Here is a 23,617-nt window from a genome sequence, read left to right as displayed (position 1 = left end):
GGAGAGAGACGCTAGCGCTCCCGCGTGGGTACCCGATCGCGAGGCCGCAGCGCTGTCAGGAGGCTCCGGCCTGCGGACGGGAGGCCCCGACCGGCGCCCGCGGCTCTGCCCTTGCTGCCCGGTACGGGGTGCCTGCGTCCTGCGAGGGGTGCAGCGCCCGCAGCCGACCCAGGAGCGGCTCTGCGGAGACGCACACAGCCAAAGGATGCTTTCAATACGGCCTTTTTTTTTTTTTTTTTTTTTTTTTTTTTTTTTATAACAAACAAAGCCGAAAGCATCGCCATGCTTGGGCTGTACTTAGAAGAAAAACTCAAGAATGTGCTCGAATTGCTTAAAACTAAAACGAATTGTAATTTTCCCACTTTGTTTTGGGAAATACGCTGGTTAATGTTTTTAAAAATCGAAGCCATAAAGTGAACAGTCAGTCAGGCTTCTTTTAGACAACAGCAAAACATAAGCCTAAACAGCACCGTAGTCGGCAGGATTCGAACCTGCGCGGGGAGACCCCAATGGATTTCTAGTCCATCGCCTTAACCACTCGGCCACGACTACATAGGAAGTATAGACATCGTTAGGATAAGTAGGTGCATTCGGGCACGTGGTGCACGCCTGTAATGCCCGCACTCGAAAGAGTGCGGCAGGAGGATTACTGAGAGTTCGAGGGCAGCCAGGGCTACCCGGGGAGTCCAAAGCTAGCCGGAACTAGCTAGAGAGAAACAAAGCAAACCTCTCTGAAGTGGTAGCAAGAAAGCGATTGAATGAAGCTGTGGAAAAACTGAAATCAAAAGCAATCTCTGAGATAACAACAGAGATTACCAAAATACACACCGTGCTTAGCGACGTTAGAGCAGAGAGCAAAACAAAACAAGTTGGTGCGCTGAATTTTATTTAGCTCGTTTCCAAAAAGCAAACAAAAACAAAACATAGCTCTAAATTTACTTCTAATACTGCTTTTGGATCACAAGGTATTAATCACACTGTAGAAAAACAAGTAAACACGCATAATTCCACAGCGCGGAACCCGCACTGCCAGGGTTTTGGATCATTCCTCTTCCCCAGCGACCCGCAGACAGAACGTCCGCCTCTCTCCGGTTACAGCCCGCTCTTCCCAGCATCCCTGCGGCACAGGCATTTACTGAGGCTTCAGTCGCTCAGCGTGCTCTTTTTTAGTGCCTTTGAGGTGATTTGTCCAACTAGTGGACCCCAAATCCTCCTCCGACCTCTGCTTTTCCCGATCGTGATTGGAGTGCAGGGCTGTGCGCCGTGCCTGTCCCCGCCGGGGTGCGGCTCCCCGACGGGTGCAGGCGACTCCGCCCCTTCTCACACTGCAGGCCCAGCCCGGGCCGCGATGCCGCCACGACCCAGCGCCCCAAAGGCCCCACCCGCCTGTGCCTTCGGCGGCGCGCAGGCTGCCCTCCCGCAGTCTCCTCCGCGCTCACCGGGGCGCTCGGCAGGCTCCGCACGCGGGGACCCGCGGGGTGGCCGGGGCCGCGCTCGGGGCCAGGTCGGGGCGCACGGTTCCCCGCACCCGCTGCGTTCTCTTCATAGTCCTTTGAGTGCAGGCGGAGAAGGTAGTCGTGGCCGAGTGGTTAAGGCGATGGACTTGAAATCCATTGGGGTCTCCCCGCGCAGGTTCGAATCCTGCCGACTACGATTTTGCGCGCAACGCCCTACTTTCGGGTCCTGGCTCCCTTTGGACGGCAGACAGAATCGGGGCTGAGCGTCTTGGACACGAAAAGAGCCCCTTACACCTTGGCTGGAGAGGTCCCTTAGCTTAGGGGAAGACGCGACGGCGGCGGGGCTTGTCCTCGGTTCTCCCGCGGAGAGGCCCAGGGCAGCAGGTCCTGCCCGCGCATCCCGTTCAGGGTAAAAATGTTTCCACGTGTTTCACAAGTGACGCCAGCTAACAAACAGTTTTAGCCTTTGTCCAGAAAGACTGAAACAAAGGCCTGGAGCAAAGTGAAGAGGGAATGGCAGAGGAAAAAGAAAGCCAACATTACAGATGCGGAATGTAAGCACTGTAAGGAGACCAACGCTGCAGCATTTCCGGGGTGCGGGTGGACCCCAACGGGTCAGTATCCCGAGAATTTCTTATAAAACCACGTGACTTTGAAAATAAAGGAATAGCTATTTAGGGAGCAAGTAAAACGCTCACCTTATTACTGAGGAGAAGTCTTCAGTCCACAAGATGTGTAAGGAACCGGCGGTCCCCAGGGATTTTATTTTCAGCTAAGATACATTTAGTGTCAAAGAAAGTGTATTTGTGCTGCGTGTGGTGCCGCACGCTCACGATCCCAGCACGAGGGAGGCTGAGGCAGAAGGGCTGTAAGTTTGAAGCCAGCTTGGGCCTCCTAGTGTGTCCAAGAACTCCATAGTGAGATTCTGTCTCAAGAAAACAAACAAAAAGTGCATTCACACCAGAAAGTGGTATGCGGTATTTCGGAGGAATAGGTCTGCACCTGATATATGGATGAATTTAGAACTGTGGTAAAAATTTCAGAAGAATGAGATACAATATATAGCAAAAATCATTCACGTAAAATAAAAGTAATTGCACAGATATTAGTATCTACAGGAAGTAGTAAATATTATTATAATGTAAATGTTAAATATATTTAAAAATAGACATAATCCATTATGGGAAAGAGGAGAGAGAGAGAAGAAGAGAGTAGGAATAATCCATTCTGAAAATAAAGACGAATCAGTAAGTTCAGAGAAGGTCTTTACACGGGCCAATTTACAAATAAAAGTAAACGGAAAAGCCAGCAAGTGCTCAGAACTGCTATGCCTTAAAGATGCAGTTTAAAACAAGCGTGCATTGCTTCGTGCTTTTTGATTCAGAAAAGTTAAGATGGTAGAAATTTCAGAGTCATACAGAGATATATATATGCACATGATGCTGGCGAGAAGTTAGAGAACGTGCAGAAAAGTCTGGCACCGTCTAGTTTAATAAAATGCAAATATATAAAATGATTCCATGCTTTCCGTCCAGTATCTGTCCTGATCTTTCCCAGAAGTCTATAGGAAAATATCTGTGAATCAGTTACTTATACTGCTTGGATTTCTGCTCAGTCTTTTTGCCCAGAACAGAGTGGAAGCCTGACCCGAGTACGACACCGCAGGTCGATGTAACAAATCCAATATAAGAATGACACAAAGATCACTTTACTGTTTAGATGATTTTTGAGGAAAATAAAACAACTACGTATTTCACGAGAAACCACTGGAATAAAACATTATCTAACAATTTAAAAACAGCAGATGAGTGAAATGTGGAGTTGGAAGACAAACAGTTATTGTTTGAGAAGGAAAATACTAACAAATAATTACATGGAAAGTGGGACATTGCATGGACCAGTAGCGGGAGGCGCTGAGCTCAGTTTGCAGCCGCGCTGCAATCCCACCACCAGGTCGCGACTCGCACTGTGTGGGGAGCGCGGGCGGCTCCGGCCCGGGGTCCGGGGCGCAGGGAGGCTCTGATCCTCCGTGCAGCAGGGCCGAGCACCCTCCAAGTGCCGTTGTCTGCGGGGAGCAGAGACGCCCCACCCAGGCCTGCGGTTTGGAGTGACTCTGGGCGACCTCGGGCGCGCTCACGCTCAAAGCTCTGACGCCAGCCGCCGTTTCTAACAGTGACAGCGCGGCTCACACTCTCCTCGCCTGGAGCCGGCCTGAGCTGCGGTTTTCCACCTTCCTTCCGCGCCTGCGAATCTGCCGCTGCATTTTGTAGCTCACAGAAACGGGGTTCTGGGCGTCGGGGCAGGAGCCGTCGCAGGTGCTGGTAGAAATTTGCTATTAACCCTGCGTCCTCCGATGCCACTGAATCATTCAGCGCCCGCGTTTATTTGTTTATTTATTTATGTATTTATTGCCTTTTTGAGACAGGGTCTCGCTCTGCAGTTCAGGCTGGCCTTGAGCTCACTTTGTAGCCTAGACTGGTCTTGAACTCTCCGTGATCCTCCTGCCTCAGCCTCCCGAGTGCTGGGTTTGCAGGCATAGGCGTGCACCACCACGCCCGATTTGCACCCGCATTTTTGATGTTTGGTGTTTAAATCTTAAAACATGCCCAAAGAACAGAACACGCTTTACCTGAGTACAGGCGGCAGCCTTCCGCAGGCCTCTGCTGTCCCTCGCTGCTCAATCGCATCCTGCACGCGTGGAGCTCCGGCCGGGTCTCCTCATCCGGAGGCAGGGGTGGCAACTCCGGAGGGTCCGGCGCAAAGTGGACTGCCATCACTCACGTTTCCTTGTTGGGGAGAAGGGGTGGGGCGTGAAAGAAAAGGCTAGGTTCCACCGAGATTTGAACTCGGATCGCTGGATTCAGAGTCCAGAGTGCTAACCATTACACCATGGAACCCTGCTGGGAGCAGTCTTCCTGATCATGCTACAGGAACTGTAAAGGCGCGGTTTCGCACCGCCTCTGGCGGTATTTAAGGGTGCCCGGGTACTCGGTGTGGGGCGCGGCCTGGGCTCCGGCGACCGCAGGCCTCTGTCCCTGATGCACTTTACTACTTGACGCGCGAGGGAGTGGGTGATTCGGTCCCCATGCCCACGAAGAAACCGAGGCTGGAGATTCCTTACCTTTGACCAGGTGCATCGATTACGTAGTTTTAGGGCTGCGGAATGCGAGAGATCGGGGAGACCAGTGCGGGGCAGGGGGATGGACTGGGTTCGGGTGCACCCTGGTTCCTCTTGGAGCTTTTGAGGTCCAAAAGGGCTGAGCCCCAGAACCAAGGGAAGGCTCCAGCTTTCTGCCTCTGGTTGAGGGCCTTAGCCCTTAGAACCCGGGGCGGGCAGGTGAGGGCACGGAAGCAGACAAAGCCATTAGTAAGAGAGCCTGAGGAGAAGACAGAGCCTTGCGAGACCCGCGGGGACGCGGTGACGTGACCTCTGTCCCCAGGACACAGGTGCCAAGCTTATCTGTGCAGGGCCAGGGAGTTGCAGCTACGGGCGGTAAAGGGGGGTTTACCCCTTAAGTCCTGCTTTAGTGGGTTCATTGCTTAAGCTGGGCATAAAGGCTCATTGTAGGGGGTGTAAAATACCCATATTTACTCTAAAATATTTCTACAGGTGAATTATTTTAATTTTATGAGGTTTCTTATATTAAACAGTGAGTACGTAACAGTTGAATTTTTAATGTTTACTGAGTATTTTTAGAAAAGCATCAAAATTTTCAACACCAAGTGTTTTTTGGTGTACAAAACTTAAAAAATAACTACAAATAAATTCCTATATGAACTATAGTGAAAATCTAATGGAATTCTACACAAGATAACTCGGTGTTCCACACCCATCTCACTTACACTGACAGCACTCTTGTCTCCCTTTCTTTTGGCCCTGGGAATGTGAACTCAGGACTTTGTACTTGCCAGGGTGTCACTTATGCCACTGGGCTATTCTCCCAGACTTTGCCCTCCTCTTTGGTCGGGAGCTTTCTACTCCATTGTGCAAGGTGCACTTAGCAGAAAAATAAGATATCAGTAAAATAAAATATCAAATATGTAATGAGTGCTCAGAGTAGACATCAGCATTTTCACAGCAGCTGTGTACTTGTTTGCAAAATCTAAAAGATAACATCAGAAATACAACCTATGTGAGCTACAATGTAAACCCAAAGATCTATCACAGAAATAATCTCTACTTCAACTGTCACAGCCCAGGCTGTCTTCACACGTGACAACTCATGCTCCATCTGCTCACACTGACAGCACATGTCTTTTCTTCTCCTGTCCTTTCTCTATGGTGCAGTTGACATCTTTTTTGTTTTCCTGTCATCACAGGGGGTCTTCGTGATGCTGCACCTGCCTGCTCACCTGACAGCTCAGCAGTGTGCACCACGGTGCTTTTGCATGGTTCCTCAGGAGAAGCATTTTGTTTTTCTCTGCTGTAAATGATCTCTTATGAGTTCCAATCCCAATCCTCTAAGAAAAATTTTCCATGGTATTTTGCACTTGTTATTGTTTTTGTAAAATATCAAACTATGCCACACATGTTAAGGTCGAGTAAGACACAAGTATAGGCCAGTGCTTTCAGATGGTGTCATAGTTGCTGTGTAACTCATCAATGACATCGCCTCTGCCTTTGGTTTTGTTGTAAAGAGTTATCCTCTCAGGAGTCAGTTCTGTCCAGGTTTTAGTACAGCTTTAAACAAAGGAACTGAGTCGCTCCTTTCCTTTTGTTCAAAAGCTAAAGTGGACCACAAAATGCTGGGAGATGTTCACCAGTGTGTCCAGATGGTGTGTAAATTACTTGGCCTTTTGAAGCAAAACTCCTGTTATGATTGATACATTGTGTCAACTTGGGAAGTTTCGAAGTTTAAACACTCATCAGGGACATAGAATCCTTATTTTTTAAGCATCCTCAGGCTGTGCAAGAGGAGGGCAGGCAGATGGTGTGAGTGCTAAACTCGCCCAACGGGTGTAGCCTGCTAATAACATAAGGGAGAAAAGAGAATTGCTTTGCTCCCCTCCCTTCTGCTCTGGCTGCTGCCTTGAAGTGTTGCCCGCCACCCTTCCTTGGAGCCAGCTGACTATGGACTCAAACCTCCACAAACAGTGAGCTAGATAAACCCTTCCTGCCTTCATTTTGGGTGTTCAGTATTTTGTCCCAGCAATGAGATAAAAGTAACTAAGACTACTCCCAACAATGAGTGGATAGCAGCAAGAGTACCAGTTCTTTTCCTTCTTGGTGAGTGGTTTCATCAACAAATCTCAGTGGATTTGAAGGAAACCAGATTTCCTCAGTGTCACTGTTTTCCATAAACCTTCAAGCCATGTCTGTAAGTCTTTTATATTCCTGTGATTACCATGATTCCTGTGATTCCCAGGTCTGCTACGTATACCAAACCTGTGGATGCTTTCAGTTTATCTAGTGAGCTGTCATAATAAACACATTTTTGAGTAAGACTAGTGTCACACACTGAACATTTTACTTGTATTTCATCATCTATGTATTTCACAGCCTGTGACATTTCATCTGTTACAGTTTCTGACATTGAAAGGCAGGGCTGCATTCTGTCCGGTAGGTTTCACCCCTGCCAAGATCCACACTGTGTTTTCCGGCCTAGCTCTATCACTGGATCTTTCCAATTTGCTTGTATGACTATTTTGTACCACTTTAATTGGTCAAATATGTTCCAGCATTGCTGTTCTCTCCATCACCTGAATCAGGGAGGCCCTTATTCTGTTCTTGCTCCATTTCCCTGTGGTAAGAACTTCTTTTCACATGACCAATGCCATCACCTGTGCACGACTCACCTGATTATTCATTTAGACCATGAAACTTGCAAATCTAGTTTTCCATGTGCTGTTTTACTGAACTGCACTGAATCAGGCTACTTCTACCAGAAAATCAAAAGAAAACATTAAAAAAAATCCCACATGCACACCCACTGCTGCTTTGGAGTTCCTGTACACGCCTTGGTGTTCTGCCAAACCCATAAAGGGCAGACCGGTTCCGCTGCCCACGCCCAGCTCTGAGAGCCACACCCTGGTTCCACTATGGGAAAGTGCTCATCTACTCAACAGAAGGTTGTGTGAGTGTATCCCGGCCTCGCCCCCATTCAGGGTAACATGCACAAAACCTGTCAGATGGCTCATTGTGTGTGTAAAAAACCAGTTTTGACACTTTTGCACAGGTGCACACACCTTGCCTTTCGTTGTACCAAGTGGGTGAAGACCAAGATTTCTTCTGGTGTTCTCCCAGGCACACAGCTATATCCCAGGACTGCTGTAACCCACACTGACTGAAAGTCTGGTCTAACTGGAACAGGAACTTGACTCGTCGGGCTGGGGGTGGGATGACCTTTAGACTAAAACTTCGCGTCGCTGGGGGGACGGTAGTGGGTGTAGACTCCTCAAAGTAGAACAGGCATTGCAATCTCCAGTGACACCTTCTAGGTCACCCAGGCTAAAACACACGTAGTCGGCAGGACTCGAACCTGCGCGGGGAGACCCCAATGGATTTCTAGTCCATCGCCTTAACCACTCGGCCACGACTACAACTGCCTCAAGAAATCTTCACAAAGAGTAAAGGGATCTTCCGTTCCGCACGTTCTCGTCCTTTCTGTCCCCAGGGCGCTAAGACGCGGATATTCTTACCCCAGCGCCCTCACCTGGAGCGACGGGGTCGGCCCATCGCCCGCGCCGGCTTCCTGGGATAAATCGGGCTCTGCGTCGCGCGGGGAAGTCTTCGCGTGGGTCCGCATCCGCGCAGCCCACTTGGAATTGGATCTTCTCCTGGGTTTCAGCCCAGAGGGGACCGAGGGTTCCTGGAGGCATGCAGCGCCCCCGAGGAGAAGGGCGTGGCGGACCCCACCCGGCCAACCTCGACCCCAACCCCAAACCCAGCGCCTCACGACCGCATCCCCAGGGTGTGAGCTTGCAAATGCCAGGGCACCCGCTCCTTCCAGGAGGGCAAAGAGGAAAAGCAGGTGCAGCGAGCCGGCCCAGGAGCACCCGTGGGACCCTGGCTGCTTTCTCAGAAAAATGAAAAAGTAGCAAAATTGAATTTTTGTTTTCCGAGGCGCTGAATTTGATGCATCTTGAGAAAGGTTAAGTAATCGCTTTTCTCTAAAGCACTACTTTCAGCCAGAAGCAGCAAACATTTCTCCACAGTTCTATTTAACCCAATTATCGCTGAGAAAGTAGTTTATTAAAAAAGATCTAACTTAAGATCGAACGATTACCCAGATTACGGAAGAGCAGTTAATAAACACACGAAATGCAGTCACGGAGCGGCGTGGTGGAGCGCGCCGCAGTCCCTGGTCCGGAGGCTGAGGCAGGAGTGGCGCCTGATTTCGGGGTTCCCTGTGCTGCCTACTGCGGAGAGTCCAGGCCAGTCCGGACCACCGGGTGCGACCCCGTGTCGCTCGGATTCACCGCAGATTTACGCGCAGATTGGGGGCTTCCGGTCTCGTTCCCACGCATTCCTGCTTTGTTTTCGCGGTGCAGGGCTCACACGCCCCGCGTCTGAGGTCTCGGGTGCACTTTTCTCCTGGTCTTCAGTTCGCCGGGACGAGCCGGTTCCTCTCCCGGCCGGGCTTCGGGGGTCAGGAAACCCTAATGCGCAGCCGCGCGGCGTCCCGTTCCTCCGACCCCGCGCCCAGCGCGCTCCGCGTGGACGGGACAGGCGCGACGCCGCGCTGCCCAGGCCCCAGCCCGGGAGAGGGGCCGGGACTCCGCGGCCGGGAAAGCTTGGGCCCCCGCTCGTCTGCTCCGCGCTGCAAGGGGAGCCCCGCAGCCGCGCGCGCCTGCGCCCCACACCTCTCCCGTCCGGGCGGAGGCGGTCCCGAGCTGGGGTGGGAAGCAGGGAAACCTCAGCTTTCAATCCGGAGTCAGCTTGAGTTCGGCTGCGTTGTGTTCAAAATAGGCGGAACTCGCCGAAGCCAGCCTCATTCCCTAGTTGAGCCGTGGATGTCAGCCAGGTACAGAAACGTGCAGATCAGGGACCACGGGCGCCAGGCCTTGCGCCGCTGTCCCCGGGCCGTGACAGTCCCAGCCCCGCGGACCAATAAAGCAAGAGCTTCCGTCTAATGATCGCCCGCACAGGGGAGAGGCGGTCTCATAACCGATGTCCCAGGAATCTTCAAAATTCTCGTATTCGTCCCCGAAACAAAAGCAGAAACAGTTCTGAGCTGGGTGCAGCGCACGTACTTGTAATCCCACCCGGCTGGGAGGCCGAGGCAGGAGGAGACTTGCAAGATTGGCTCCTGCTTGGGCAATTTGGTGATTTAGGGAAAACTAGTTTTAAACTATAGTTTAAAACCAGTATATATATATATATATATATATATATATATATATATATATAGAGAGAGAGAGAGAGAGAGAGAGAGAGACAGACAGACAGACAGACAGACACAGAGAGACACAGAGACAGAGAGACGGGGGTGGGGGGGGCAGGAATGTGGCCTAGTGCGGTGGTCCTGACTGTAATCCCAGTGCCAAAATAAAAGTCTCGAGGCTCCTAAGTGGAGCGAGTCACTGCAGACGCCCCCCGCCCACGGCCTGACCTGTGCCGCGCTCTCCGTCACCTTCCGTCCCTTCCCCTTCTCCCCGCGGCCGGCAGGAAACCCAGGGCCGAAGGCCAGCGCGGCCCGGCAGAGAACGCCCGGAGGGCTGCGGGGACCCGGCGGCCTCCCCGCCCGCACGCACCAGTGACCGCGGGCCGGCCGGAGCCCTGCGCGCCGCGTCCAGCCACGCGGCGGGGGTTTCCAGCCCGAAGCCCGCGGGGCCCCGCCACCCTCCCTTCCCCCTTCTCCCCCCGGTCCCCGGCACCGGCGAGAAGAGCTGCGCTCTGCGCCACCGACCAAGCCGTGGGGCGGGGGAGGGGGGTGCCGGGGCACGCGGGTCAGCTCGGCCGCTGGGCCTTCCTGCCTGGCCCGACCCTCAGCCCGGGCGGAGCCCGCCCTCCTGCGGCCAGCTCCGCTCTCCCCTCTCCCGCTGAGGACTCTGCTGGGCCCGAGTCCCACCCCTTCACTGGCGACTGTTGACACGCGGGGCGGCCGGTGGCGTCCGGCTCCGGGATCCTGGTCTCCGCCCGGAGGGTCAGTCCTGACCGACTTCGCCTGTGGCCTGGGGTCACCGAAGCCTGCGCCTCGAGCGCCGCCTGCACACCCGTACGCAGGAGCCAGCAGGGCCGGGGGACCTGGGTCTGGAGAGCCAGGCCGGACCTGTTTCCTGATTCTCGGCCAAACTCTGGAGACACGAGAGACCATCGCCATCGGAAGGCTTAGAAACTCTGTGCGTGGCCCTTGCGTCTCTGGTCTCCTTTTTGGTGAATTCACGGCCACTGGAAGGAGTGGTTAGAGCAATAAACCGAGTTATAATAAAGCAGTTTAGCAGGGGGTAGGAGCCGCATGCAGGCTCTGTGGCGCAATGGATAGCGCATTGGACTTCTAGTGAACATTGAAAGAGATTCAAAGGTTGCGGGTTCGAGTCCCGCCAGAGTCACGAGTGCTTTTGCCTGAGAGGCAAGCCGAGGATACAGCTCAGCGCCTGCCAGGAAAGCTCAAGGTCCGGAGTTCGATTTCGGTACCAGAAAAGACAAACAATGCCTGAGAGATGAATCAAAGGACATGATAAAAGGCAGTATCACTCACACCTGATGGTGTACCCATTTGTAATTCCAGTACTCTAAATTAACAATTTAGCTATTTAGAAAGATTGATACCAAAAAAAAAAAAAAAAAAAAAAAAAAGAATAATAAGAAAACTGAGCAGGATTGGAGGACCCGAATGGCCATACAGGTTTCCAGCTCGAACAGGAGACTGAGCCAGCCCTTCCCTCCGACACCTGTAAGCTCATGGAGACAGCGAGGTTCCAGCTCTCAAACTCGATTAAACCCTAATGTAGGTGTAAAACCACGGGTGAGGGTGCCTAGCACTAGTTGTAGCGGGAAGCAGTGGTCAGGCAGTGCCTTCCGCTCCCCACTGTAGGACCTCGGGCTCCTCAAAGATATCCCTCCCCCCAGCACTTTCCGAAAATGTTACAGATTATGAAGAGCAGTCTGCTTTTTAACAGGTAACACTGCATAATGCATTCTAGGAACTTGCACACACGTGTGTGTGTGTCCCCCATCTGCTGTGCACTGGGTGGACCTTACAGCAGCAGTGCTGCCCAATATGCAGGTATCATTCTCTATGCATTGCATACTGTTCCATAGCACCCGAGGCACCTTTGTGCTAAAAAAAAAAAACAAAAAAACAAAAAAACAAAAAACTCCCACCTGAAACCTAGGGCTTCTGCAAAACATGGCCTCTGGAACAGCCCTTCTGCTTGTGAAGGGACAGTAACCGGGATGTACTTTGGGTCATGGATCCACTGCAGTGTCCCCAGCACCTGCACCCTGTGAGGGGCATGGAGGCAACTGGTCAACCTCCACCTTTCCTTGCTGAGCAGACTGCAGCCCAGACCTGGGGCTGCCTTAGGCTGAACTGCCAGGCTACTGCTGCAGAAGGGTAGCAAATGGTGCTGGTGGTAACAAAGGAGCAAGTCTTTGTTAACCACTAGGGAACGTAGATGGACAACGTGTGAATCAAGTGAATAACAGCAGGTGTTGTAGTCAGGATTGCAAGGAAACAACTACATACAGGACACATAATTTATAGAATTGTTTTATAATGATCACCCAAAGAGTCAAACATGAAAAGTCCACACACTAAAGAAGCTCCAAAATCAGGCCAAGGGCCTGCATCTCCTGACAACATTCTGCATAGTCCAGCTGAAGACCTAGAGCCATGACATTGTCTCATGTAAGTCTGTTTCACAGATCTGAGCTGGGAAGGCCTGGAGGTCATTGGCGGAAGCTCTGCACCAGTGGGGTGAAGGATCTGTGCCAGCAGCTGAGGGCTGTGCATGTGGAACCAGGAAGTGATGCTCAAGGCAAGGCCCAGCGCTCCCCCAAAGAGAACCACAACCACTCTCAGGGACAACAAGGTCCTGAGCTCCTCTGAGGATGAGAACAGCTGAGTTCATGTCAGGAAAGAAGCTAGAATGCTCCTCCAGGGAAATCCAAGGCAACAAGAAAACCAAGACCACAGGGAATCCACAACACTAAGGAGAACCCCTAATGCTAGAGCCTTCCTCTCCAGTTCTCCCTTAGCACCACAGACTCAGCTCAGCTGGTGCTCCACGCTGACCACCTGTTATCAGTCCACCACAGCAGGCATGCTATTCAGGAAAACAGAAACTTGCAAACCCGAGAGACAATGTTTACTTTTATCTACAAAAATTTAATGAGTACGTGGGGGAACTGGTACCGCTTGCAACACATCTGGTGGACACCACTGAAAATGACAAGGTACACTGCAAGCGGAGCTCCGGAGAAGCCCCCACAGAGGGACAGCAGGAAGCCTTCACCTCCATCTTTAAAGCAGGCACCGCAATTGTCACCGCCCTGCACCTGGAGAAGGCTGTGAGGACGCAGCCGCCTGGGCCAGAGGGGACGCACGGACAGAGGATGCCTGCGCCGAAGCCACACTGCGCTGCAGCGGTGAGGTCGCCAGTGAAGCCTTACCCAGTGCTCTGCAAGCACGTGCCCGGTGGTACGTACGGGCGATGCCTGCACACTGTGAATGGGTGAATGTGGTCACGTATTGCAAACGTGTACTCATAAAAATGTAAAGTTTTAAATAAAAAGTTGTACTTGACTGGACAGATAGTACATGCCTGTAATCCCAGCACTCAGGAGGCGGGGGCAGGACAATAGTGGTGTTTCAGGCCAGTCTGGACTGCATAGTGAGCTCAAGGCCAGCCTGAACTACACACAACCAGACTCAGTCTCCAAGAACCAATGAAAAAAAATATTTTGTATTCAAAATAAGAGCCAGCCTGACGTCTCCAAACTGCATGCCCAAAGCTACGTAGGAATGAATCGCACAACCCCAGAGCAAAACATAACGATGTCAGAAGTGGGATTCGAACCCACGCCTCCATATGGAGACCAGAAACCCCGTTGTGGGAAGTCAAGCTTGAGTCTGGCGCCTTAGACCACTCGGCCATCCTGACACCCGCAGTCAGTGTTCCTGCAAGTCTCTGTAGCCACCGCTTGGCCGTCCACATTGCGTGCACACGAGCTGTGGCCCCGGGCGGGACCCCACGACTCAAGGGAGGCAGGGGCCTCATCCACGCGGAAAGACGCCTGGGCCCCTGCCTCGCCTTCTCCGCGCCCTGGCTCGTGTCCTCACGTCCGTCTCCCACGAACTTCCCCCGGTGACCCGAGGCAGGAATGGAGCGGAGGACGGGACTCGGTGGTGGACTGAGTTGAGGGGCGGCGGAGCCCCGGGAGGAGTCGGGGCTCGAGATCAACCGCAGGCAAGGCGGGGAGCACTGGCCCCCGCCGCCCTGGCCCCGAGCCGAGGGACCCCGCAGCGGCCCGCGCCCGGATCCGCGCCATGCGCCCCGGTCCCGCACTCCTGTGCGCTCTGCATCTCGGGGTTCTCGGAGGGCCCTCCGCGGCCACTCCGGCCAGCCCGAGAAAGGCTCCGTCCCTCACGGCTCCTGCGGGGGCCTCTGCCCAGACTGCCGCGCCTAGTGCACGGAAGAACCCTTGCTCGGCCACCGCTTCCTGGGACAACCGTCATCTCCCTGCATTCTCACTCTGTAATTGGCCGGACTACTGACGACAGCCCTGCGTGAGGTTAACGGGCTGTTGAGAAGGAAACCGAGGAGGCGAGACGCTCTTATGAAGACCCCCCGCCCTGTCTGCTGTGCCTAAGTACTGGGGCACTTAAATTATTTAAAGGATGATAGGAAAGCCTTACTTAGAGCCTGGGTAGCTCAGTCGGTAGAGCATCAGACTTTTAATCTGAGGGTCCAGGGTTCAAGTCCCTGTGCAGGCACTGGTGTTACTTTTGATTTCAAAGGCGTGCCCAGATCTTATTCAAATAATTCGTTGTTGTTTCTAAAGTTAAAACCTGATCTAGCTTTCCTTTCTTATATCCCCTAAGGTTAGATGATTTATAGATACTGTACGTTTCACACTCCTTTGTCTGGGCCCTGGCCTGTGAGGCAGTTTGTGTCCTCCCTGCTGGCTTAGGACCTCTCAGAGCAGAGGCCTTGTTCTTTCTGCTTCCAGCCCGAGCAGTGGGCGTCTGCTCCACCAGCTCTTCCACCCTGCTGTTCTGCCTTGAACATGCATGAAAAACTCTGAAACTGTGGGCTGAAATAAATCTTTTTACAATTGTCTACCTCAGACACTTTGTCCCATCAGTGGAAAAACAACTGATATGGTCACTTTGCAAACTACAGTGGATGAACTAAATTCCCAATGTATTTTGAAAACAGTTTAGCAACCTATTTTGTGTTGTCCTTGCAGCCCCATTGTCCTTACCCTGAGGTTCCCATCATGTATGAACATTCTGGAACTTCTGTACAGGTTTTGGATGGCACTGTGGATTTTGTAGACTGTGAATAGTATTTGGACAGAAAATCAAGGCTTTCGTCAGGGAATACTGCATGCGTAGAGCCAAGACTGCATTTGCTAGATGACGTTTCCTTTATGTTCCCCTCGCTGTGATTATCACTCGGAGGCCGCGTGTGCTGCGCTCGAGGTGCCACGAACATTGCCGGTGAAGTCATGAGCAAAGGCAGCTCGGAGAGTTTTTACTGGAAACCAGAAGGCAAAGAGCTCCTGGATTTTCAGGAGGGGGCCCACATGGACTCTGATCTAGAGCTACTTATAGGGATTTCTCCAGTGTGTAGGGTTTACGGGGAAATGAGATCTCTTAGAAGAAACTGCTTAATTTGCATTGTAAGTTCCTTGAAATTCAGGAATTTAGTAGGAATGGGCTGCATTCTGAGCTGCCTGAGGAAGTTCATTTCAGGCCTCTTTGCTCGAGCTGCAGTACTGGTAAAATAACTAAATAAACTCTTTGCTACAATGAATCCATGGGGGAGAGATGAGAGATGGGATTTCTCCTGGAGGAACACAGTTCGAACAAGTGTGAGGCTTCCTGTCCCTTAAACTCCACCTCAGAGGCCGGGCAGTCTAGGACACGGGGGAGAGAAACTCCCCACCGACGCCAGCCAGATGTCCCAAACGAGTTTGTCCTCAATAAAATCCAAGAATGAATTCTGGGAACAAGCCATGTTGAAAACATGACCCATGGGCTGGGGATTTAGCTCAGCAGCATAAGTGCCTCCCTTGTAAGCACGCAGTCATGAGTTTGATCCCGGTACCAAAAAACAGAAAACAGAATCTATCTACTGGAGACAGAAAGCTTTTGTCTGAAAGAGACAGCCGTGTCCTGAATGAATTGCTGAGGACCCCGCTTTTCAAGGGAATTTTATGGAGCAAAACCGCGAGGTGACGTGGGTCCAAGTGACACAGGAGAAAGAAACTCCCGTGTTCTCTAAAATCGAATAACGAATTTTAGGAACAACAGAGGTAAGAGCAGAATAGCTATTTATTGAGAGAAAGAAAGCTTCTGTCTGAGAGAGACAGAAGGAGTCCCGACTGGGTTGCCAGGAACTCTGGTCTTTTCTAGGGACTTTTATAGATTAAAACCATGAGGTGAGTTGGGTCCAAGATGGGGAAAACCTGGGAACTCACAAGGTGGGTGTGAGGTGGGACAGAGCTGTGGTCAACCAATAGGATTAATTGCTCAGGTAAAATTGATTAAATCAGTAACCAATGGGGAAGAGAGTCTGGCAGCAAGTAGATATCCAAACAGAGTGCCTCCTCCTGTGGGGGGTTGGGTTGACTTCTGGCTTCCTCAGGCAAATGGATTGACAGTCCAAATAGTTCTTTATCACCCTGAGGAAGCCAGGAGTCAGTATCCCGCCCTCCACAGGAAGGGTCTCGGCTGTTAACCCTGCCTGCTTACTATCAGACTCGCTCCCCCATTTGTTCCTGATTTAATTAAATTTACCTGAGCAATTAATCCTATTGGTTGACCACAGTTCTGTCCCGCCTTATGCCCATCTTGTAACTTCCCATTTTTCCCCACCGTGGACCCAATTAACCTCATGATTTTATTCTATTAAAGTCCCTAGAAGAGCCAAAGTTCTTGGCAACCTGCTTGAGACCCCTTCTGTCCCTCAGACAGATGCTTTCTTTCTCACAATAAATATATTCTGACCTCCGTTGTTCCTGAAATTCATTATTCGATTTTAGACAACGCGAACTCCTACCAGACATACAGTAGGTTGGAATTTCATTCCCGGTATCAGGGAGGCAGTCTAACTCTTGAGGTTCCCCATTCTCACCTGTCAGGCCAAGGGTGTAGCTCACCATGAGCATGAGAAGAAAAGGCTTCCCCTTTCTGACATCATGTCAGGCCTTTCCCTGTCACTCTACCTTTTGGAGGCATGTTGCTACTAAAGGTTAGAGAGGAGGGACACTGCATTGTCTCACATTTTTCCTCCTATCCAAAAACTAAGAAGTTTTAAGTTGAGCCATTTGAAAATGTGTGTTTGCTGACACGAAGACAGGGAAATCATCTTAGATAGAGGGACACACATCCCACCTCCGGCTCAGATGAGCCATCAGTATCTATTCTTAAATATGTGCAGGAGAATGCACGTATTTAAAGGACCAGGTCACGCTCAGTGTAAGGGAGAATCCCCGACCTCCCTGCCCTCTCTCTCCCTTTCTAGGCCTGGTTTTCATCATTTATGTGCGTGGTGGAGGGAAGCACTTTCGCTAATGGGTACAGATTTTAACCTGTGAGCTCTCTAAGTGTGTTTGCTAATGAAGATTGCCTAGGTAACTAGGGAGTGGGGTGTCTGGCCCAGCCAATGTCCCTGTCCCTCTCCAGATAGCAGCCACCTGCTGTGGAGCAGCCCCCCTCAGAGGACCCCTGGGGGACACATAGAAACCAAGTAGGGGTTGAGAGGGACAGTTACTTTCCTCTTGTGTTTCAGACAGGAAACTCAGTGTCAAATTCCCTTACTCTTTTGGAATGTGTTCTTAAATACTGGAAGTTGTTTAACCCTCACATATTGAGAAGAGCCATTTAATATTTTCCTGCACCCAAGCATGGCCTGCCTACCCCATAGACAAAATAGAATGTAGAAGGAAGGGTGGATTATGATACTGCTTCTCAGCTAGAGCTGCAGTGTCAGAGGGTGTGTTCTTTCAAACTGAAGAATGTATTCTCAGAACAGCAGAGGTCAAGAGTAGCATGTATTTATTGAGAGAAAGAAAGCTTCTAAGAGGGACAGAAGGGGGCCCCAGCGGGTGGCCCAGGGACCCCACTTCTCAAGGGAGTTTTACTGAGCAAAGCCAGGAGGTAGGATGGGTCTAAGGGGGGACAAATCGAGGGTCAACCAATAAGATTATGAGTGCAGTTGCTTAGGTAATATCAATTAAACGGAAACCAAATTGGGAAGCAAGTCCACACAGGATGCCTCCTCTTCCTCTTCCTCCTCCTCTTTCTCCTGCTCCTTCTCCTGTCGCTGCTTCTGCTTCTTATTTTGTTTTTAGGGTTTTTGAGACACAGTCTCACTTTGTAGCCCAGACTCATCTCAAACTCAGGCCAATTCTCCTGCCTCAGCCTCCCAAGGGCTGGGATTATTACTGTGCGCCAGCATGCCTGCCTCACGGTTATCTTCTGCATTGACCTGTTTCTCCTTTCCCTGAGGAGTTTGGGTGCATGGCTCGAGGAGGAAGGAGGCCAAGCCAAGGCCCTGGGGTTACCCAGGAGCTCAGGGCAAGCTCCAGCTGGTGTTGGACCTATGCCAGAATCTGACCGGAAGCAAAATGTCACAAAGAGACTGCAATTGGTACTTGAACCCTGGCCTCCAGAATGAGAAACAGGGAGATGCAGCACTGTGCTAGCTGGGAGGACCAGCACTTAGGCCTCAGGGATGCTGGTTGAAGGACATGTGTGTGTTTGGTGCTGAAATTTCTTCTTTGCAGAGAATTCCCAGGAAACTCACAAGGCTACACATTGAGGACTATGATGAGTGCAGGAAACAGCTTTGCCAAGTTACTTTGCAAATCTAAAAGTAACAAAAGTTTATGATCAGCACCTTAAATACCTTTTAAGTCATGAATAATGAACAAATGTTCATCAACAGTGAACACATTCAACTTTCTCCTCAGGCCTGCCTCCTCTGGGGATTTAATTTGAGCTTCGCCTGATGCTGGGACGTCGTCGCCCAGGATGTGAGTCAGATGCCCCTCCTGTTTCAGTTTGCCATGGACTGCTTTGAGACAGGGTCTTCTCTGTAGTCCAGGGTGGGCTCCAATTTGGAGTCTTCTTGTCTCAGCCTCCGTAGTGCTGGGATCACAGGTCTGCACCATGACCCTAGGATCCTATTTTAAATATATGATATACATAAATTTCTACTTGGAATAAAGGTTAGATGGTTCTTAAAATCTAGGTCTTAGATTTTGCAGCCTTGATACTAAATGCGTCTGTTGTTCCTGCATAGCATTTTAGTCCTAGAAATCTCATTCCTGGGACCATTCTTCAGTGAAATCCAGCTGAGCTCTGCAGCGGGCTCACAGAGGACTTTACTGCTGTAATCTGAGGCAGCAGCAAGTTGCAGGTGGCCTGGGTCCTTCAGGACATGAGTGTGTGTACCGAGAGGGCAGTGGGAGGCTTCCCAGAGCAGCTCTGCTCCAATATCCAAAACCCAGGAGTCAGCAGGCCCCTCCCCCAGCTGCTCAGGGAAGAGTCCGCCTGGCTTCCAGCGGCTCCAGGCTGGTCACCCAGCTACTGCACCCTCTGCCAGGGTCCCCTGGCCTCGGCACCTGCATGTCCTCCCCTCTCCTTATGAAGATGCTGTCCCTAGACACAGGCCCCAAAATCCAGTGCAAATGACCTCATCTCCGTTAGGCACAACTGCAGAGACTCTACTTGCAAGTAAAAGTGTTAACAAGGTGATATTGGACCTTCGAATAACTCAAATGTTCCAAGGGGAAATAAAACATGCGGCTGCTGATATGTGATAGGAGGAGTGGACGGTCCCCAAAACTGAAGAATGAATTCTAAGGAACAACAGAGATTAAGAGCGGGAAATATCGGTCAGGTATGGTGGTATGGGCCTGTGGTCCCAGCACTGGAAAGGTTAAGGCAGGAGGATTGATCCCTGTGAGTTTCAGGCCACCCAGCGCTACACAGTGGGTTGATAGCTAACCTGAAGCAAAACAAAAACAAAAACAAAGCTGAGAACAATAGGAAATATTTATTGAGGGAAAGACTGCTTCTGCCTAAGAAAGACAGATGGTGGCCCTGAGAGTGGGTTTCCACAAGCGCATTTCTCAAGGAAGTTTTATAGTATGAAGTCACGAGGTGGCACAAAATCACCACATGGGCCTACAGGAAACAAAACCATGGGCAACCAGTAAGATTACAAGTCCTGTTGCTAGGTGATAGTGATCCCGTAGAGAAGCAGCCAGGCAGCGTGCATGTAGGGCCTTCCTTAGAAGGGATGGGCCAAGGTCCTGGTCCCCCACCCAGGTGATGGATGCTGTTGGCCTACTCAGGGGGCCCAGGGGAGATTTTCAAGGGTGAGGTCCCCAGGTTAAAAAGTGCACGTGTACAAAGCATCAGCAATAACAGCAGGCAGCGTGGAGCAGAGCAGAGCACAACAGTAAAAGAGCAAGGGCTGCCTGCATCTTTATTGTGTAATTCTTAGGCTGTCTCATATTTACATTCTTACATAGTGCTGTAACCAGCGCATGGCGGTTCACCTGTGGTGAGTCAGGGCTCCATAACTGTATTCCACTGTGCCCCTGTGCTAGACATGCTGGCTCACATCTTCAGGAGTCCTTAAATGCCCCTGGGCTTAGAGGCAGTCTGAGTGGGTCCCCACGATGCTTAGTTAGAATGTCGACCATTACTGTTTACCCCTGGGAAGTAGATGAGTCCCTCCATCTTTGTCTTGGCGTCTGGCTTCAAGGACTGTGTCTCCACCGGCAGTTGTAATAGAGCTTCTGTGCTGACTCCTTCGAGGGCCTGCCCTGTCTGACAGCTAATAATTCTACCTAATTTTGCTGTCTGTAATAAAGGTCTGGGTAGACACAGGATTTTTTTTTCCTTTTGAGACAGTCTTGCTTTCTAGCTCTGCCAGCCTTGAACTCATTATGTAGACCAGGCTGGCCCGGAACTCACAGCAATCCTCCTGTCTCAGCCTCCAAAACCTGAGACTACGGTGTGTGCCACCACATGCAGCCTAGGCCCAGGTGTTGAGGGTGACCCTACTGAACACACATCTGAGGGTGAAAGGCAAAGCACTGATGCTTTAGCTTGACTAACGGCACCACAGCGAACCCTCCCCGTTGGGAAATACGAATAGAGAAGGTTGTGGGCAGCAGGGGGGAGGTGAGGGAGGTGCACCTGCCGCCACTGGACCTTCATCTTGGTTCCCGCCAGAGCGCTGGCCTGAGACAGAGGAGACAGCGCTGTTAACCACCATGCAGCCCCAGAGGCAACTAGTAGGCAAAGTCACATTTCTGAAACCATTAGAACAGGTGGGCTGGAGAAATAGCTGTTTTAAAGCAGACATTATTAAAGTCTTAAGAAGCTAGGTCATGGTTGTGGGTAACAAAATGAGTATCTTGAAGAGGTCATTTCCTTCTAGACCACTCTTTTTATTAAAAGCAAATCTGACTGAACTCTGAAGGTGTCATCCAAGGACTCTGCAAATGGCTGCAGCCTGCCGAGGTACAGCACAGGAGCTGGAAGAGCAGCAGCTAACCTCGGAGCTGAGGCAGCTGATGGGGAGAGATCAGTGGCCGGCCCAGGCCAAGGCAGGAAGGCTGAGGCAGGGAGGCTGAGGCAGGGAGGGCCCACTGGGAGGGGGAGGGCCCACCTGCCCGGGAGCCACTTTCCGCCTGTATCTCATGCCTTGGTACTAAGGAAACAATTGGGAAAGGTGGGAGTGTGATGCCTGAGCCCGTTCTGAGACTGGATCCACCTCTGAGTTAAACATTAGTCCAGAGCCAGGGTGTCCAGGCCTATGCACAGGAAAGGCTGAGCAGGTAACTTAGCACATGCGTAAGGTGGCCAGGCATGTGCCTAGTGGCACCACTGGACCTGATTACCAGGGTACCACTGTGCAGATTTGACTCTCCATCAGCGAGAGACTCCAAGTGGTTCCTCCAAGGCCATGAAAGGCCTGATGGAGGGGCCCAGGCCCAGCCTAAATCCCAAGGCTGGACATCCCTCAATACTCCATCCCCTTGATGCCCCGTTCTCAGTGGCCTGGAGCAACTCTGTGAAGCAGAGGTTTTTTTCTCTTTCAAGCAAGTCCTTGGTCCTGTGGCTGCTCAAGCCTTCCTTCAGGGCACAACTGGACGGGACCCCAGTGTGGGGTCAGCAGGAAACCTCGAGCCTTCGAGGAACCTGAAGCCATTGAAAATGCCAAGCCCAGCAGGGCGGGTGTGGATCACCCTGTTAATCTGTTCTCTCTGTGCCTCTCCATCTGGCCAGAAGCTGTGGGCATGATGGGTATGGGGTGCACGGTGGCCTCACCTAGCTGAGGAGCAGAGCAAGTGACTGACGCTGGCAGCGGGGCACTGGACCTGGGGCCTTCACACAGCGCTGCAGCCCAGCGCTTGATGCCTTACACTGCAACAGAGTCCAGTTAAACTGTTTAGGGTGCAGGCAAATGAACTCGAATGCAAACAAGAGAAAGATATGAGAAGGTCATTGTGCTGCAAGATCTCAACCTGGAGTCACCATGGCTCTGAAGCCCTTTTTAATTTCTATAGGACATTTGGGGAAGGCCAAGGAGAGGCTCTGTTATGGATTAAAAACTGGTGGTCAACTTAACGCCAGCTGTATTAAATCAGCATGATGCTGAGCATAAATGTTCTACCTGAGGAAAGTAGCCAGCATAGAGACATAGAGAAGGAGAAGCCAGGCATTGTGGGTTTCTCTAAGTGTTGCCATTTGAGCCATTTGTTCTCCTAAAGGAGCTTGTCATGATAAGCTCCCCCAGTGTGAGTTCGACCATTGTCATCAGAGGAGCTCAGGACCTTGTTGGTGGGAGTGGCTATGGCTCACTTTGTGGGAGCTCTGGTCCTTACATTGATCATTGCTTCCTGGCTCCAGAGGGAAAGACGTGTGCCATTTAATCCCCAGGACACATTTGTCACACTGGGTTTCTGGCATGTACTCAACTGTTATTATCATTGAAGGAGCTCAGGACCTCCATGTCACTGAGGATGGCTGTGGTGCTTTTCAGGACAGGCCTGGTCTTTATTATGAGCATGACTTCTCAGCTCTAGGGTAGAACCCTCAACCTACCGGCACAGCTCCTTCACTCCGCTGGCAGAGACTTTCTAGCTTCCACTGCTGACCTTTGGGCCTCCCCAGTGCAGATCCATAAAACAGACTGGCGTGAGTCCTTCTTGTGGACTCATGGGAGGCATTGTTATGGGCTCTAGGTCTCTAAATGGACTCATGCAGGACATTGCTGTGGGATCCAGGCCCTTGGCTGAATATTCTTGGTCTTCAGTGCTGTAGACAGATTTCCTGCATTTTCCTGTGTTAAACTCTGGGTGACCATCATAAAATAATCCTTTAAATTACCCAGACTACTACAGTGTAAATCACGTCATGGCTCCAAAGACACAAAACTCTTACAGGCCACCTGAACAGGGACTTGAACCCTGGACCCTCAGATTAAAAGTCTGATGCTCTACCGACTGAGCTATCCAGGCTCATTATAGATTTTTTTTTTTTTTTAGTACTTGGTCTAAAGTGACTCACAGATCGCCAGTGGGATGCAGGCTGCTAAAACAGCCTAAACCTCGGGGAGAGGTGAGGTCTGCTCGGCAGGGACGGACCCCGATGTAGGTGCTGTCGCCGTCAGCCTCCCGGTGGCCCCAGCTGCCAGAAAGGTTTAGGTGCAGCAAAAAAGCAAAACCAGAAAGAGGTGGTACTCATCAAGACCAGAGATGGAAAGTAAAGCTGCTAGCAGAGGATGGTTTCGATCCATCGACCTCTGGGTTATGGGCCCAGCACGCTCCCGCTGCGCCACTCTGCTGGCAGGAGGACAGTTGTGGCCCAGTCCTTAGCTCAGCGCCGATCCCGCTCTCACGGTTCCCCTGCTTCTGCCGCGCCCCCCAGAATCGCCCTGGGCGAACGATCCCTGCGTCCCCGTCCGAGCCGCCCGGGAGGGCAGAGGCTCCGTGGCCTTTCTCCAAATTCGCCTCCCGC

At 51.4% G+C, this 23,617-nt stretch overlaps 9 non-coding genes across 9 annotated transcripts; 3 read left to right on the top strand and 6 right to left on the bottom strand.

Annotated features, from left to right (window-relative positions):
- Positions 1-470: 470 nt before the first annotated feature.
- On the bottom strand, positions 471-552 carry Trnas-aga (transfer RNA serine (anticodon AGA)). The gene has a single exon. It is a non-coding gene; the product is annotated as a tRNA-Ser (tRNA).
- Positions 553-1,571: 1,019 nt separating this feature from the next.
- On the top strand, positions 1,572-1,653 carry Trnas-uga (transfer RNA serine (anticodon UGA)). Its single transcript has one exon. It is a non-coding gene; the product is annotated as a tRNA-Ser (tRNA).
- Positions 1,654-4,282: 2,629 nt separating this feature from the next.
- Trnaq-cug (transfer RNA glutamine (anticodon CUG)) lies at positions 4,283-4,354 on the bottom strand. Its single transcript has one exon. It is a non-coding gene; the product is annotated as a tRNA-Gln (tRNA).
- A 3,561-nt stretch (positions 4,355-7,915) lies between these two features.
- Positions 7,916-7,997, bottom strand: Trnas-aga (transfer RNA serine (anticodon AGA)). Its single transcript has one exon. It is a non-coding gene; the product is annotated as a tRNA-Ser (tRNA).
- A 2,863-nt stretch (positions 7,998-10,860) lies between these two features.
- Positions 10,861-10,949, top strand: Trnar-ucu (transfer RNA arginine (anticodon UCU)). Its single transcript is given in 2 exon segments — positions 10,861-10,897; positions 10,914-10,949. It is a non-coding gene; the product is annotated as a tRNA-Arg (tRNA).
- Positions 10,950-13,400: 2,451 nt separating this feature from the next.
- On the bottom strand, positions 13,401-13,505 carry Trnal-caa (transfer RNA leucine (anticodon CAA)). The gene is made up of 2 exons: positions 13,468-13,505; positions 13,401-13,446 (listed from the first exon to the last, which is right to left on the bottom strand). It is a non-coding gene; the product is annotated as a tRNA-Leu (tRNA).
- A 760-nt stretch (positions 13,506-14,265) lies between these two features.
- Trnak-uuu (transfer RNA lysine (anticodon UUU)) lies at positions 14,266-14,338 on the top strand. The gene has a single exon. It is a non-coding gene; the product is annotated as a tRNA-Lys (tRNA).
- An 8,707-nt stretch (positions 14,339-23,045) lies between these two features.
- On the bottom strand, positions 23,046-23,118 carry Trnak-uuu (transfer RNA lysine (anticodon UUU)). The gene has a single exon. It is a non-coding gene; the product is annotated as a tRNA-Lys (tRNA).
- Positions 23,119-23,372: 254 nt separating this feature from the next.
- Trnam-cau (transfer RNA methionine (anticodon CAU)) lies at positions 23,373-23,444 on the bottom strand. Its single transcript has one exon. It is a non-coding gene; the product is annotated as a tRNA-Met (tRNA).
- Positions 23,445-23,617: the final 173 nt, after the last annotated feature.

This window comes from Cavia porcellus, unplaced genomic scaffold (genome assembly GCF_034190915.1).
Source record: "Cavia porcellus strain 051 isolate PalLab524CR breed Dunkin Hartley unplaced genomic scaffold, mCavPor4.1 scaffold_13, whole genome shotgun sequence".
NCBI classification, from domain to species: domain Eukaryota; kingdom Metazoa; phylum Chordata; class Mammalia; order Rodentia; family Caviidae; genus Cavia; species Cavia porcellus.
This window is presented reverse-complemented; position numbering and strand designations above follow the sequence as displayed.